Source organism: Euprymna scolopes, chromosome 11 (genome assembly GCF_053919585.1).
Source record: "Euprymna scolopes isolate OS-2025 chromosome 11, ASM5391958v1, whole genome shotgun sequence".
Classification (NCBI taxonomy): domain Eukaryota; kingdom Metazoa; phylum Mollusca; class Cephalopoda; order Sepiida; family Sepiolidae; genus Euprymna; species Euprymna scolopes.
The window spans coordinates 27,583,764-27,602,556 of NC_136492.1; the positions used below are offsets into that span (position 1 = coordinate 27,583,764).

Below are 18,793 nucleotides of genomic sequence, written 5' to 3' on the forward strand. Positions count from 1 at the left end.
AACCGGTATATCAACGTGATTATGCCGTAATCTCTCTCTCTCTCTATCTCTCTCTCTCTCTATCTATCTATCTCTTTCTCCATATATATATATATATATATATATATATATATATATATATATATATATATATATATATATTTTATTCAATTTTCACCCCAAACAAGGCACAGTGCCACTTTCAAGCAGGGGGCTACTATTAGGGAATTAATTAGCGGGGTCATTATGAAGGGAGATGAGTAGAAAGATGTTTGTTAACATTACACTTGGACTTCTGCATATCATTGCAGTTGGGAAAGCAGAATCCCGGAAGGGAGTTCCAAAGACCCGCAGTTCTGGGGAAGAAACTATTGGAGTAAAAGACTTTCTTGCACGTAGGGATCTCTACTGTAAAGGGATGAGACTTAGTAGCTTGTCGGGTTTGTCGGGGGTAGTTACGTCGGGGAGATACAAGTGTTTGCAGTTCGTCAGAGCATTCACCATTAAAGTATTTGTAGAACAGGCAGAGGGATGCAACATCTCGTCGATGGGACAGATGCTGAAGCCTAGATGACAGTTCAGGACCTATCAAGTTGGCGACTCTCTTTTGAACCCTGTCCAGGAGCGAGAGACAAGCAGCAGATGCACCAGTCCAGATGTGACAACACTACACCATACATGGGCGAATGGTTGCCTTATAGAGGTATAGGATACTGTCAGGCGTAAGTAGTTTTCTAGCACGGTAGAGGGAGCCAACCTTCCTTGCAGCAGCCTTGGCAATGCTCTCAATGTATCTATTCCAGTTCATAATCCCTGTAAACGTTAGGCCGAGGAGTTTAAAAGAAGTACTTTCAGGCAATATGTTCTTGGCCATTGCTATTGGTGGCAGAGAAGGTTTCTTGTAGTTATTGAAGGAAACAAGCTTAGTCTTAGCAGCATTGAATGTGACCAACCATTTTTGTCCCCATTCCACTACGGATTGGAGGTCATCCTCTAGTGTTTCTACCATTTCCTTGGATATGTATTCATTTGTTTTCCCCTCATATCTGTTATAGAGAGTGGTGTCATCGGTAAATATACCCATCTCCGAAACAATTTTATCAGGGAGGTCATTTATGAATATCAGGAATAATAGAGGTCCAAGGATAGACCCCAGAGGTACTCCCGCATTTATGTCATATTGTTTGGATGTACGACCGTCGAGGACAACTTTGATTTTTCTATTACTTAAGAAGGATTTAATTACATTATGAATTCTTCCAGTGATTCCATATGATCTAATTTTCCTTAGAAGACCATCGTGCCATACCCTGTCAAAAGCCTTAGATATATCAAGGGCCACCGCTCTACCCTCCCTTGTTTTATCCAATGAACGATATATACTACAGTTAAGATATCTGCTGTTGAACGGGCTTGCCTGAATCCATATTGTTTGTCAGTCAGGAGTTTCGCAGCTGTTAGGTGCTGGACTAGGGCTTGATTAACTAAGGACTCAAATATTTTAGCGAAAAGCGGGAGGAGGCTAATGGGGCGATAATTTAGTGGGTCAGTTCTTTCACCAGAATTCTTGAAGACTGGTACCACAGAGGCGGTTTTCCAGCAGTCGGGAAAACAAGATTCGTTAAGGCAGATAAAACGGTAATAAAAAATATATGTATTTGCTCTGCAATATTATTGAGCATTCTATTCAGGTTTTTACTAATAAACATTATACATATATATTTATATATATATATATATATATATATATATATATATATATATATATATATATATATTGTTTTAACAAAATCAAGACATCAAGGAATAAATTAATAGTGCATTTCTTCGTTTGTTACAATTATTTCAAGACTATTCGGACAAATTCAAAGATTATGTCGTTTGAAAATTTTCACAAGGACAGCCTTTCGTTAGACGTAATTTTGTAGCTTACAGTTTAAGGTATCTCATTTTGACTTAAAACTTATTGGTATATGAACGATTACCGAATTTTCAATTATATAAACGCAGTAAAATTCGGAATACTATAAATAAGACTATATATATATATATATATATATATATATATATATATATATATATATATATATATATATATATATATATATATATATATAATACGTTATTAGGTAGCGATTCGTGTTATTTATAGCCTCCAGAATCATGACGTGTACTTCTGTAACATACTTTTACTAATACTCTTCTTGTGGACTATTTTCGGGACAAGATCAAAGTGTAGTATCTGTTCTGCAGATGCTGCACTTCTATTTCTTGTTCTGTTTCGGTGGAGGAGAAATCCTTCACGACTGAGACAATTTTTATTTTTGTACCTTTTCTCCACGTTAAAAAACGACCCTGGTGTCTAACTCTGTCCCGTGGGGAGGCATAGTAAATAGGTATATCATTGTGTTTAATTTGATTATTATCGGCCACAAGGCTACAGCAAAACCTTAATCGACGGTAATTTGTAAAAAGCAGCACGAAAACTTCCATTGTTTTACGAGGTTAACAAAATACTAAGGGGACGTAAAAACTTTTGACTATTCTGGTGGAATACGTGATGGCGTTTTGAATAGCGGCCTGTTTCAACATCGCTCGGGTGCGCCAGTCATGTAGGCATTCATAGGATCGTTGTTGTTCCGATTTACTAACCACACCCAGCATAATGAGTTACGCGGCTTGCAGAAATGACAGGCGACTCACTGATACGAAAAGGAAAGGGCGCCAAAAATGCAGTGAAAAAAGAAATAAAACAAACAAACAAAAACAAAAAAAAACGCGCAAAATGCAATTCACTTACGCACGCATACATATATATGTGCGTATCTTTCTAGAGATGTGTATACACATGTGCGCGGATATGAATACATATGCCTATATATATATATATATATATATATATATATATATATATATATATATATATATCACACACATGTAAAAATCATATATCTAAAGGATTGCATCACCTTTAGATATATGATTTTTACATGTGTGTGTGAATAAAATATTAATATATATATACATACATACATAATAAATATATATATATATATATATATATTCCTACAAACATGCACAGGTTATATATAATACATAATATATATATATGGAATGGAATTCGATCAAAGCTATACCCTAGGTAAAAATAAACAAAGAAATAACATGCATATACACATATATCTATCTATCTCTATCTATCTCCCTCTCGTACACACACACACACACACACACACACACACACACATATATATATATATATATATATAGTTAACTAGGGCTTTATAAAAATTAGTAAAATGAACTTAATGCTGACATATTTTCAAAAATGCTAAATGCAAAGTAGAGTTTTATAAATAAGTTTAATGTAACATATTACACATTCATTTTTTTCTTAGTAATTGAACATTTTGGCATTTTTTCTACTATTTTATATATGTATACACACACACACACACATACACATATATATGTACATATACACACACACACACATATATATATATATATATAACTACTTAATTTACTCACATAAAATTAATATACAAAAGTATAGATTTATGCGTAAACTTTAAGTACTTACTTCAAAAGTGCTCAATACGTAGGTAGAGCTAGTTAGTAATTTATAAAATATATATGGTGATTAAGCTACACTGAATATTCCGCGTTTCATCCACTCTAGGCATAAGCCTGAAGAGTCCTAGAATATTCAGTGTAGCTTAATCGCCATATATATTTTATAAATTACTATATATATATATATATATATATATATATATATATATATATATATATATATATATATATATATATATATATATGAATATTTTTCTTAAAGATACGACGTTAAAAGAAATGGAGACACAAGTATTTATTCATTCTACTATATCTTAATACAGTAGAACCCCGGGATACGGTATTCAAAATTAGTAACAAAATACAGTACAGTATATAATACACATATATATAATCAAATAACATCATCAATAACGCCGTAAGGCGGGGCAAATACCGTAATTAGGATCCGGAAAAACATTGTATTCTACATGGTAACCTTAAAATGCCGTATCCCGGTGTGTTACTGTATATTCCTTTATTAGTAACTCCTTGCGTTCCAGCCACCGGTATTTGCATACAATTTGAAAATACTAGGGTTGAAACAATTGTACGTAAGATGTTACTAATAAAAAAAGTGAAAATGACTAAATAGCTGTGTGTATATTGCTTTTAACGTGTTTTCTTTAAGAAAAATATTTATAGTTTTAGTATTGCACTATTGAGCTATCTGTATTAGTACTTTATGTTATTTATTCATATGTAATTACTATCGCAAAGCAGTTACATTACATATAAACATCTAAGTTATTTATGTACTCTTTGAATTTGAATGAAATTGTATTAAAACCGTTTTAAAAACATGAATTTACTTCTTTTTAATTCATTTTATAGATTATTCCTATCGCAAATATAATTTTACGTTTATTTAAGTGCACATTAATACACTGTACATACAAACGTACATACATTTATCTATCTCACTCTTTCTATCTTTCTCTTTCTCTCTCTCTCTTTCTCTCTCTCTCTCTCTCTCTTTCTCTCTCCATATATATAATAGGATAAAAGGTTTAGGCTCATTACCGCAGGGTCCCGATTTCGAATCTCGCTAGATTCAGCCACCCTGATGAGTCATAGACGACGAAACACATGTCAGTGAATAATTATATTTTAAAAATAATATATATATATATATACCGCTCCCCATGTGGGGGTACCAAATTGGTTAAAAGAGTAAATTATTCCCAACTCGTATTTAGGTAAAAATGCACTTTCGTAAATAACTGAATTCATTCAAAACGTATCGAAAAAACAAAAACAAATAACATCTAAATAAATCGCGATACATCCAAACAGTCGAACGGGATGGACGCGCTGTTAAAGGGATTAGGCTCATTACCGCAAGGTCCCGATTTCGAATCTCGCTAGATTCAGCCACTCTGATGAGTCGTACACGACGAAACATGTGTCAGTGGATAATTATGTTTTTAAAATTATATATATATATATATATATATATATATATATATATATATATATAGTCTTTGAAGTTTTTAACATTTGAAACCATACAAAAAATTATTTTTTATCATTCGTTAAAAAAAACATCTAGTCAGTAAGTCATTTAATCACCTGCAATCACTGCATCAACTCTCTCAAATTTACTATAATACCATTTTTTTTATTTTTCAAGGGATCACCAGTTGTTTACCATGAAACACTGTTTCGGGGATTTAAAAACAAAACAGTGTATTACATCATGGCTCCCCAGCAGTCTTGATCAAACACCACCACCCTTAATCTTAGGAAGAAGACAAGTTACAAAAATTTTTATCCAATTTCCTATTCTTAATTGCAATTACTAACCTTTTCATAGTATAAAAATGAATTTCTTACCTGTGCGATTCATCAATTTCCACATTTAAAATGGATTATATTTATTTGCTGTCCACTCAGCAAAATGTGGCACAAGGCCGGAAAGTGGTAACCTAGCAGGCTCCCCTAAAGGAGGGGCACTCCTGCAATTTTTAAAAATTGCCTGAGTAACCCCGTCGGCATTCCCCGGTCGGGGCGCCTCAGGCAACAAGCAATAAACTTGCCCCACCGGAAAGCCCGGTGGCAAGGCCTGGGAGGGTGGACCTCCTAGGTATTACCCAGGCGGTGTACCTCAGTCCAACAGGTGCTGGGCCGGTTCCCGGCCCCTCACCTGTTGGGCTGAGTGTCAAGTGACGGATCCTTGACTGGTACTATCCATTTAAAATGGATTATATTTATTTGCTGTCCACTCAGCAAAATGTGGCACAAGGCCGGAAAGTGGTAACCTAGCAGGCTCCCCTAAAGGAGGGGCACTCCTGCAATTTTAAAAATTGCCTGAGTAACCCCGTCGGCATTCCCCGGTTGGGGCGCCTCAGGCAACAAGCAATAAACTTGCCCCACCGGAAAGCCCAGTGGCAAGGCCTGGGAGGGTGGACCTCCTAGGTATTACCCAGGCGGTGTACCTCACTCCAACAGGTGCTGGGCCGGTTCCCGGCCCCTCACCTGTTGGGCTGAGTGTCAAGTGACGGATCCTTGACTGGTACTATCCATTTAAAATGGATACATTTTTTAATTTATCAGTCTTGTATTTATAAGATTTGGATTAATCCATTTAACTACTTATCACCTCCACTATATAATATATATATATATATATATATATATATATATATATATATATATATATATATATATATATATATATATATATATATATATATTGAGTAAAAGAAAGGCAAAAATAAAAATAAAGAATGCAATTTAATTTCCAAGAAAAAAAACTAAATTTAACCTATCGCAGACTTAGCACTTGCATAATCCGACTTCTAAAATGTCTACAATTACAAAAGAGAATTCAACTATACACGGATAAATAAAAAATGAACTTAACAAAAATTGTTAAATAGAAATGGACTTAAGCCGACTTCTTAAAAGTCTACAATTATAAAAGAGAATCCAAGTATATAAGGATGAAAAAAGAAAACCTTAACTAAAATGGTTAAATTGAAGACGAGGATCATCAGCTACCTACCACGTAGCGGTTTCGGATATTAAAAAAAGAAGGACAACTGTAAAATACATGGCTCTCCAGTGGAAAATACCACTTATCTAATAACAAAATGTTGATACATTGCTGTTACTATTTATACTAATATAAATAAATGGAATATTAATAACATAATAAATTTAATAATAATAGCATTAAAGATCTATTCTGCAATAGGTTAATTAGCAGTTAAATTTTATACGAATAAAAATGCATAAAAGCTTAAGTATTATTGGTACAAGACAGACAATGTATATAGATGCCCTTTTCTCTACCCTGCAACCTCTCTCACACAGAAGAGACGTTGCGAGCCTATCCTTGTTTTATCATTATTTCCATGGAAGGTGCTCGTCTGAACTCCAATCTCTGGTCCCCCCTCTCCAATCTTTCACGAAAAACACCCGTCTAGCTGAATCCACTGTGAAAAATTTCCTCCACTCCTTATCTGTGCCTAAATCAAAACGTGGATTCCATGAACAAAGCTTCTTTCTTAGAACTGCACGCCTGTAGAACTCTGTTCCATCTGCCTGCTTCCCACCTGACTACAACCTGGATATCTTCAAGTCCAACGTTAACAAATTCCTAATGAACCGCCCCCTTAAGTAAACACTTCATCAAATCGTCACCTAACGTACTGTACTTGCAATAACCCTTATCCCTGAGTGGCTTCCGTGCCTTGATAAGTGGTAACCACCGTGTAAATATATATATATATATATCCTTGATAAGTGGTGACCACCGTGTAATATATATATATATATATATATATATATATATATATATATATATATATATATATATATATATATATATATATATATATATAATTCGAGAGGGATGGGTAGAGAGTGGTTGAAGTGATGAGAATTTTAAAAGAAAAGTGTCGTTGATAGTTATTTGGCGGGGAGCTGTGAGTCACCCGTTATCCTCGTCGACATCTGTTTGGAAAAAAGGGAGTCTGTCGCCACATTTGATAAACAGACCTTGCAATTTTTATGTTGTTTTCTTTTTATTCCTATTGCTGTTTTATTCAAGCAACATGGAGCCAGAAAACGACATATACAGTTTCTCATAAAAAAAAGATACATCGTGTTTATGGAGTAAAGAAGACATTTACTGACATGGAGATTATGACGTAATACTGCGGGTGATTATTTACTTCCTTTCCACCGCAAGAAGATGTGACACAAGGTGAGAGAGAGAGAGAGAGAGAGAGAGAGAGAGAGAGAGAGAGAGAGTCGAGCCAGCCCTTCCCAACGAAGGAGTATTTTGGCTCTGTAAAAAATGCCTTGGTAACCTCGTTGGCATTCCTCAGTAAGTGCGCCTCAGATAGCAATAAACTTTCTTCACCCCCAAAAGGGGAGGCAACTCCTGGGAGGTTAGACTATTAGAAGTCTTCAGCACTGCAGGGGAAATATCACAATTAGTCTCAATTGTTCACTTTCATCAAACTGACTGTCGAGAACGAATATATATATATATATATATATATATATATATATATATATATATATATATAAAGCTGAATGTGTGTGTGTGTGGTCTGGTCACTAATACGCTCCTATATGGTTGACTATTTTAAAAAACTGATTACATATAATGATAGAAGATGTATCGCGACACAGGAATGGGTATGTTTGATCAGGCAGAACGGTGGTTCATTAAAATTGTGGGGTCTGCGTTCGCGCCTGGTCCACAAAGTATGGAAATAAAAAAATAAAAAATAAAAAAACGTTTACAAGTGTTTTTGATATAGATGTACATAAGAATACTTTGATAAGTATGTTTTAACTTAAATAGGGATGGTATAATAAAATTGTGGGGTCTGCGTTCGCGCCTGGCCTCCATAGAATGGAAATAAGCACATACTTTAATAAAGACTTTTCATATCTATCTGCGTAAGTATACTTTGATAATTATGTTTCCGTTTGAAGAAACCTATCTAAGAACACTGACAGGAAAATAAAGTACCTTTGTGTGAAATTTCATAAAAATCGACCCAGCCGTTTTCGGGTCTATAGGGAACGAACTTACAGACACACAGGCACAGATACACAGACAAAGTTCCTTTTATATAATAATAGCGATCTTATTTGTGAAAACAGCATATTCTTTTTATTGTTTGACTTTCAAATATATATCCGTTGATATCGCATATGTTTTATATAAGATTGTGTGGTTCTCGGTTGATTAAGTGAGTGTAACTGTGTTAGATATATACTAGAGAGTCAAAACAATAAAAAGAATATGCTGTTGTCACAACGATAGTAATTACTAACGGAGATTTATTATCTGAAAACGAAATCTATTCATTTTACTATCGCACTATCATTTAAAACTTAGTGCAATCTACTATACCATTTCAGACTTATTTACCGTTCAATTCGTGGAAGTAGTGGAATATATAGGTTCTGTATGATGAAATTTTCTAATGAATAAAGTTATTTTCGTTAGATGAAGTCGTGTAGTATCTGTTCTGCTGTCATGAGATCATCCTAGATTGCATTACCTCCTAATTTGAAGGATAGTGTGACGTCATTAAGAAATTGTACTACTACTCTACTATTAATCCATCTGCTGCTGCTGTTATTATTGCTAATAATAATAATAATAATAATAATAATAATAATAATAATAATAATAATAATAATAATATTTCTAGAAGTAGACATGATAAAATAAACAGAAATAAAAGAGAATATTGGAAAAGACAATCCAAACAGAAAACTCTTAGAAACTAAATTATATAGTAGATATATAATAAAGTGAATCAACATCTGAACAGTATCATCAGCAATATATTCTTCCGAACTTAGACGTCTTGTTGGTTGGTTTTTTTTTTTTTTTTTTTTTTACGGCACATCAACCCTTTTCTGGTTATTTAATGCCGAATCCAAAGATTTTGAAGAAAATTTTTTTTTAATAGAATATATCTGTTGTTTTCCCGTCGGTTTCTATTCAACCCATAGTTGGGACCCTAACAGGTACTACCACTCCGGGTCAGAGTGGACCTGGAAGCAATGGTAAATAAAGGGTGGCTCCACACTCCCCAAAGCCCACAAGCTGGGGCCTCACCACTGGATATAGTTTAAGGTCATATCCAGGACCCCCATTGAGGGACTTTTACCCTCTACAGGGGGGGGGGCAGTCGGCGTATTCTAATGCCCCACTGACAGGGCCTTAGACGTCATGATCAGTAGAATATGAAACTAATGACCATCCGCAATGCATTAAAACCGAAAGATGATACTGGCTTACTCTACGTGAAAAGGAAAGATGTAGGAAGAAGATTGCTTACCTTGGAAGACTGTATGGATTGCACACATAAAAAAGAAATTAGAAATAGAAAAAGAACACAAAAAGGCTCGTAAAAAACACTGTCTATGCGAAACGAGAAACGGAAAACAATAAGAGAAAAGTAGGAAGAGAAACAGCTACGTAGACGATTAATGAAATGAGAGGAGAAAAGACTCACGAAACCACCTGAACATGGCTGCCAAAAAAGACACTGGAACAGAGAAACAGAATCACCATTGACAGTTACACAAAACAATTCGATTAGAACTAAGTATCTCAAAGTTAGAATAGAAGAAACGTAGAAAAAAAACAGTAAATGCACACTTTGCTGAAAAAAAGACGGCATCGCATAAGTGGAAGTGCGAAATACTGTATTTTAGACACACAGAATAATAGTAGAAACAGAAACAAGAAGCAGTACAGGAAAACAAAAAATCAAAAAAATATAATTGGCTTTGACTGTAGTCAGTTATCATAGGTCGTGCTATAGATAGTTTTGGTGTCAAATTAATTATGATAACAGCTGTTACATGATGATATGATCTCCCCCCGTGAAACAGGTACCAATTATGGACCGTGAGAAATAGAGATAATTGTGTGGCCATAGGGAGCTACTTAATCCATAACAGTAGTTTGTTAGCTTCTGAGTAGGATAAGAATAACCTGAGAGAGAAAAAAAATGCGGCTTATTCCGATAATCGGTGGAAGGCTGATTAAAGAAAACCATACATTTAGGATTTCCTGTCAAGGGTATATATATTTGGAACATTTGCTATTTAAAAACGTTTGGTTCGGAGATATTGCCGAGAATTTGAGAGTCAACGACTCGATATTTGACAGAGAATATTATTACCGAAGCCGACAACTGTCGAACAGCGATTAACACTTTAGCCACGACAGTATTATATATACGCCCCGAGCACAACTAAGTTATATCTACAACTTATATTGTTTTGTTTTCGTAGGGCGATGACTCAAACTATTATTGTGTTACAGTTACATTGAATATAGGCTATGAATATACATTCGTTAGACGAATAATTAATGCAGTTTTATTAATATTAAATTTTCAGTAATCATAAATAAAATAAACTTTATTGATAAAAATGTTACCCGGTGTCTCGCACATTCGTAATCTTTTCTTAAATCCAACCACATTAAGTAACAATAAACTTCTAGTGGGGCAGGTTATCTCAATATTCCATAAGAATCTTTCACTTAGTGATACAAGCACCAAGTGAAAAATTGTTTCAGCACTCTGCCCCACTATTATCTACTTTTTTCGGAGTTTAATGATACGTGGAGCACTTTACCAATCTTTTCAATAATTACTGAATGGGTTCCCTACTAGTACAACTATAACCCCTTGGCGGTATTTAAAATGATATGTAATAAAATCAACCATCGAAAATTTATATTACAATAATATTACAAGAAAAGATGTTATAATGGATAATTTGTAAAAAGAGAATCATTATAATTTTTTTTTCGTTTTAATCAAAGGCGTTTACTTGAATGTAAAATAAGGAGACATCATATTAGTTTGGTGTCAGGAAATTATATAGCTTTATTCCTCGAATACGAGTTTAGTTGGCCAATGAAAATGTTGTAAAAAAAGTTGCTAAGACCGAAGGAGCAGTTCGTATTTACCGAGGGAAGTCATTTTTCGTGATAGATAGTATCACGTAATTAAAAAATTAAACAATATCGTGCTGAGCTTAAAAAGTGTAGCTAACAAAGGAAAATTATCGGTCTTTAATGGGGATGGGGTGGTAGTAGTTTTTTGGTGTATAAAAGTTATGCTAATTTTCTTTAAGTATGCTTGCTGTCTGAGAGTCAAATTGGACGGAATGAATGTAAGAAACTCTGAAATTGAATTAAAGTAACTATAAATTTCCAGAAACATACATTAGTTATTGATACGAATCGAGATTGTATTGGAATTAGCGTTTCTGTCTATAGTCCTATGATGTCGGTATTAGGAAGAGAAAATCGACTTTTTTGTATTATATAAGCAGATAAAAATGTTATGAATATTGCAGGCACGAAGCCAGGGTTATTGGAACTGGTTCAGTCAATTTGATATATGAGACTTATGATACATGAAACTGCTTATATCATCGACCTTTTTGATTCATTGGCTGACTCGGTAGTTGGCTCGCTGACGTTAACCGATCTTTATCTTACTAAAATGAACATTGTATCTTTCATTTTCAGTCACGCTGCACGACACACTTTTTTCCTGTCCAGATGTTACTTTGCAAGATTTATTTTTATTCTTTTATCTGACTCCGTGCCCCTCAGAGAACAGACAAACTTTATGATTCACACGTTTTGTTTAGCTATCCTGTCGCTATTATGCGATCATGTTTAACCTAATTGTCAATAAGCCAACAGTCTTTCGAACTATCGTTGTGTCATCATATTTTGTTTTGACTATGAGATTCAATATCTCGTACGAATCTATTTTTCAATACACACACATGTCGACCGATTTCCAATCACAAGAAGCGCTAAGTCAGTTATAGTCAAGATTGTCTGCTCTTTTTTTACTTCCGGTTTCTGCGTTGCAAATAGGACAACGGTGAGAAGCTGTATATGGTCCCTACTGATCATTGATCATCTTCTCAGACAACGTGAAGGTCCTACTTTCCACATGTTAAAAATAACCTAGTTTGATCACGACCACCGTAAAGCAGGCCTGGTCACTGAAAAATGACATCATATCTGAGGTACAAGCTAGCAAGATCTGTCAAACGTTCAGACTATCGATAATAAATGAGACCTTTACACAACAAGAATTAAAAACAACTTTTAAAAAATTCACTGAAACAAAGAAAAATAAGGAATATGATTTATACTGAAACTGAACTTATCTTCTATACATATAAAAGGCAAAATGTGTGTGTGTGTGTGTGTGTGTGTGTGTGTGTGTGTGTGCGTGTGTGTGTGTCTCGCAGACCTTTCGACACATGCGACGGATTCTGACCAGATCGTTATTGAAACTCGATGTCTTGGCCAACAAATATCAAAACATTGTCAAAAAACAATCATTCGTTCGCCCTTAACTGAGGAGTTTTGTACAAAGAAGGGTCACTTTTTCGCCGACATTTTTGCAAAGTCAACATACGCGCTTGCAATGACTAGCCCTAATTTGAATGGCAGCGAAGTCGTATGTCATTGTGACCGCGGAAGTTAAACGGTTTGCATTTTTTTCACCTTCTTTTCCTTTTTCGCGTGACAGGTTCGAGCCTGTCTGTCTTCTCATTCTTTTTATTTCGAGGTTTACGTGATGGGAGTTTTATTCCTTTGAAAACAAAAACTGAATTATTTTACTGTTCGCTTAAACATTTTTTGACATCTCTCTCTATTCATGCTGCGTCTATTTTTTCTGGTTGTATTGACTCCTTACTATACTAACTTCTCCACACCCGGGCAACCCCGGATACCTCCGCTAGTATTCAATAAAAGAAAACACAAGAATTAATTAAAAAAGAAAAGGTCCGTGTTGTTTCTGCGTTAAGCATAAATAAAAATGGATTTTAAAGACTGAAATTCATTTATTAATCTCTAAAAATTTGCATTTAAAAAAGAAAAAGGAACAAGAATCGGTACAAAAACGTATAACGATAAAGCATATTTTAATTGCATAATGCAATAGAAGTTGTCTACCTTGAATTTAAAAATGTGTTAGCAAAGGAAACATAATCATTCTTTGTCGTTTGTGCTTTCGCCAGATAGATAAGAAAGATTTAAAATTAAACCACTTCAAGTTATGAATGAATTTGCGCATGCGCAGGAGTAATAGAAATATGTCGACAGGTTAACCATTTTGCATTTCAACTTGCCAACATACAACTGTACACGTTTTTCATCCATCCAAACAAAGATTTCACTCGTTATAAGCTATCCTTGGTATATGATTACTATTTCCTATTCATTTCAGTGTTATGTGACCAGTAGTTTAAAAATTTATCGGTTAAATATTTTCAAACAGACACACATACATACATCTACTGTTTTACATATACAGAAGACCAAGGATAATCAGGTAACCTAGTTTGCTGAAAAGTTTTGGCATGGATGATGGTAAATTGCCTGTTTCCCTCCCGACTTCAACCTGGATGTCTTCAAGTCCAACACAAACACATTCCTGATGAACCGCCCCCCTAAGTAATGAAACTTTACCAATTCTCCAATACTATTACTACACTATCCATTTGATTACTGTACACACAATAACCCTTATCCCCGAGTGGCCATTGGGCCTTGATAAGTGGTGAACTCCATGTAAAAAAAAAAAAATACCTCATGAGTTGCAATAATGTAATTACCTGTAATTTCTTTTGTAACAGAGCGCGGACGTGTGTATAGAAATGCTGAGCTGTATGCGAAGTGTCGTTATGTAAAGGAAAAAGAAAAAGACTACCAAAACGATGTGTACACAGACAGACGAGAGGACAGAGGTCATGCAGAGGACGCGCGATCACGTTTTATCTTGGAAAGTACCCGGAAATAAACATTGTTACAACGGAAAAAAGTGAGTTGATTTATGACTTGTCTCATGTCCCTTGCGACGTACTCTGCATACAACGTGTTGGGTCCCGAATCTCTACATGTTAACGCGTGTGTGCCCGCGTACTATGTTACACTTTCATAATAAAGATAGTGATAATTCCGAAGATGTTGTGTCCGTAACGTGCTAAATTTCGACCAGTTTATTCGATGCCAGAAAAGACTTTCCAAAAACGAGAATAAATAAGAAATCTTCAGTAATTTTACGACATCTTTGTATTTTGATTTCTTCTCTCTCAATCCTCACCTTTCAAAGTTTTTGTCTTTGTGGACAGCAAATAAGCTTGCAATGGGACACATGCGGCTTGCGACCGAATGTTTGACACGCTTGGACTTAAGGACAAACAAGAGGACTAACCTTGTAACCTCGTCCGCCGACTTTGTTCCTTGCGATGTACTTTTCATACAACGTGTTGGGTCACGAATCTCTACATGGTAACGTGTGTGTAAATGTGTACTACGTTAAACTTTCATAATAAAAATAGTGATAATTTCGAAGGTGTTGTGCCCGTAACGTGCTAAATTTCGATCAGTAATTGAATAAACTGATCGATATTTAGCAATGTCAGAAAAGACTTTCCGAAAACGAGAATAAATAAGAAATTTTCACTAATTTTACATCTTTGTATTATTATGTCTTTCTCCTTCAATTTGCACCTTTCAAAGTGTCTGTCTATGTGGACAGCAAATAAGCTTGCAATAGGACGCATAGGACAAACTATGGTGGCTAAACTTGTAACCTCCCCCCCTGCGTCGATTTATTCATTGTTGTTTTGTTCTTAAGAGTAAAATTACGATCGTATTTGGTAAGATGATAACCTATAATTTATTTGAAGTCCAAAGAAATAATACGCACTTAAATATTTTTTTTTCAAATGAAAGCATGTCTAAATTATAGCGCTACACTTTTACATCGAAAGAGTTAAGTCCACTTGTTTTTATATGCGGAATTTTGAAGCTTTTTGTGCACGCCAAATAATAAACAAAGTGAGCAAGTGAAAAATTTTATAATTAGCCGATGAAACATGCAACAAAGTAATAGAAAACAAACGAAGGTGAGTGAAAACAATTACGGATGCGAAGAGGAAAAAGCGAGAAGATAAGAAAGATTAGAACGAAACGTAAAGAAAGAAAAAAGTGCAGAAACCCTAGGACAAAAACAGAGAAAAAAAAACGAAGGAAAATATAAGATCAAGAAAAAAACGAAATGATAAAACATATAACCAATAATAAATGATAAAACATATAACCAATAATAAATGATTAAATATATAATCAATAATAAATGATAAAATATATAACCAATATTAAATTATAAAATACATAACTAATAATAAATTAGAAAATTTATAACCAATAAAAAATTATAAAATATGTAACAAATAATAAATGATTAAATATATAATCAATGTTAAATGATAAAATATATAAAAAATAATAAATGATAAAATATATAATAAAGAATAAATGCTAAAATATATAATTAATAATGCATAATAAAATATATAACAAATAATAAATGATAAAATATATAACTAAGAATAAATGCTAAAATATATAATTAATAATACATAATAAAATATATAACAAATAATAAAATACATAACTAATATGAAATGATACAACATATAACCAATTATCAATGATAAAATATAGAACCAATAATAAATTATAAAATAATCAATAATAGCGGATAAAATATATAACCAATGTTAAATTATAAAATATATAATCAATATTAAATGATAAAATACATAGCCAATAATAATATGTTTTTAAAATTCTTCAATGAATATTAGTACGATGCATATGTAGTTGATGGATTATACTGAATTAATAACGTAATTATTTAGAATGCCATTCTTAGCCTGAAGGTGGGGGCTTTTTAAATATTTCTGTACTTTTATTTAACGATTATATAATAACGTAACGACAGGCTGTCTAAAAATTCACTGAAGTGTTGAAAACCTTTGTCATTTTACTGTTAACGATAATTTTTTTCTCTATTTCAGATATTTTACAGATAATATCTTGGTAATTAATATGGATACGGGTAGCATAAAACAACGACCGAAAGTTGTGAAATTGAAATCAGGGTTCAACTGTTTGGACTCAAAGAACTTATCGACGCATTTTCATGTAAGAGATTGCCCAAGTTACAATATAATTCGAAAAAATATGTTAACAAAACCCCCAAACGTTGCAAGAATTAAAGGAAAACATCAAAAACAAAATAAGGGAGCTTAATCGCAATCCAGAGATTCTGTAATCTGTAATGAATTGTGTTTTGGAAAGAGCACAAATATGCGAAACTGAAAATGTGCTACATTTAAAAAAGATTATTTTTCATAAATAAAGATGGTTTGAATTTTGCAATTTTTGTAAATATTCCAATGTTTTAGTCAGATTGTGTTAAAATTACAGAAATATGTCATCAAAACATAAAATAATCCATTTTAGTTCAAAACCCTTCACTGACTTTTTTGGACACCCTATATTTATGACGTCATTTTTAACATGGCGGCGGGTGCTTTTTAAATATTGCTGTACTTTTACTTGACGATTTAATTTTTAAAGATGCCGTAAAAATTGAATTTTTACTTGAAAATCTTAGCATACGGTCCGTAAACTGCACAAGCATTCTTAGTTACAGCTTGCACAAAATATGAAACCAATTCTTCTTTTTTATTTCTTTTTTGTTTTATTTCTTTTTTGTTTTTCATTTTATTCATTTTTTAATTATTTTTTTCATCTTATTTGATTCATTGTATATCACCATTTTATTTCAAAATTAAGACCAAAGCGTTACCTATGAAGGAAATCGGTCATTCAGTTAAATTAAATCAAAGAAAACGATATTTTATAAAGACAGGAGTCTCCAGATACAACGTGAATAGATAATAGATTTTTCTTTCTTTCCTTTTTGTTGAAAAAAAAAAGTGAAAAACAACAAAGAAATAAAAAAGAACATCTGCTCCAGATCGAGATCAGATTACTCCGCAGCGCCTGTTTACACGTCAAATCAGAATCGCTTAGTCATATCTAGTTTATCTCTGACACTGCACTATTGTTACCCTATAATTACTTTTTTTCTTTGTTTGAAATATTACCTAATTTTCGAGTGATTCAACTTTTTGAAATGTTTATACACACATTTCTTTATGAAAAAACAAAATCAAACTTTTATTATTAAGGATTACCTTATTCCTATCATTAGACAAATTGTGACTAAATGCTTTTTTTTTACCTTAAGCTTTTATCAGTAAATACTTTCACTAGAAGAATACCCGGCTCAGGACAAGTAAAATTATATATAGAACTATAAATCTAATGTTGTAAATATATTTTTGTTGATTCGTCGTTTTACTTAATCAGATTTTAACCACTTGCAAATACCAATTAACATAGTGTTTTTCATCATTTAATTGACTATCATTTAATTGACTATCATTTAATTGACTATCATTTAATTGACTATCACTTAATTGACTATCGTTTAATTGACTATCATTTAATTTACTATCGTTTAATTGACTATCGTTTAATTTACTATCGTTTAATTGACTATCGTTTAATTGACTATCGTTTAATTGACTATCATTTAATTGACTATCATTTAATTTACTATCCTTTAATTGACTACCGTTTAATTTACTATCCTTTAATTGACTATCGTTTAATCCTTATCATCGACTAGCATTTGAGCCTTGACAATTGGTGCCACCTCAGTAAAAACAAGGCCGATAGTCATTAGCCTCGTATTCTCGAGTAATGAATGACTGCGTAAATGTAGGATTGACATGAAATTCTTGAAGATAAACTAAAATGACCGAAAAATGGGCTGAAATGAGTTAAATAAATAAAAAGTAAATGACTTAGAATGACTTTAATGAACTTAAGGATGAATTGAATGACCTTAAAAATGACTTGAATGCTTAAAAAATAACTGGAATCCTTCAAAAACAACTTGAATGATCTGGAGAATGACTTGAATGGCTTTGAGACTGACTGGTTGCAAAGTGGGTGATCATTTTACATTAAATTAATACAGAAAAGTGATCACCCACTTTTATATCACAAAGTTACAAGCATAAGTACAGCATGTAGTAAGAACAGATACTACATTTTGATCTTGGCCTAAAGGCCAAGAAAATGGTATTTATATGTGGGGCTGCTACCACATATGGTCTTTGCTTGCAGTATCTGCCGGAACAGATACTATACTTTGATCTTGGCCTAAAGGCCAAGAAAAGGATATTTATTTGCTTCCCCACCGAGCAAAGTAGGCACAAGACCGATTTTTAA

General features: G+C 33.3%; 1 pseudogene; it reads right to left on the reverse strand.

Moving 5' to 3' along the window:
- Positions 1 to 18,506: 18,506 nt before the first annotated feature.
- On the reverse strand, positions 18,507 to 18,644 carry LOC145288461 (U2 spliceosomal RNA; annotated as a pseudogene).
- Positions 18,645 to 18,793: the final 149 nt, after the last annotated feature.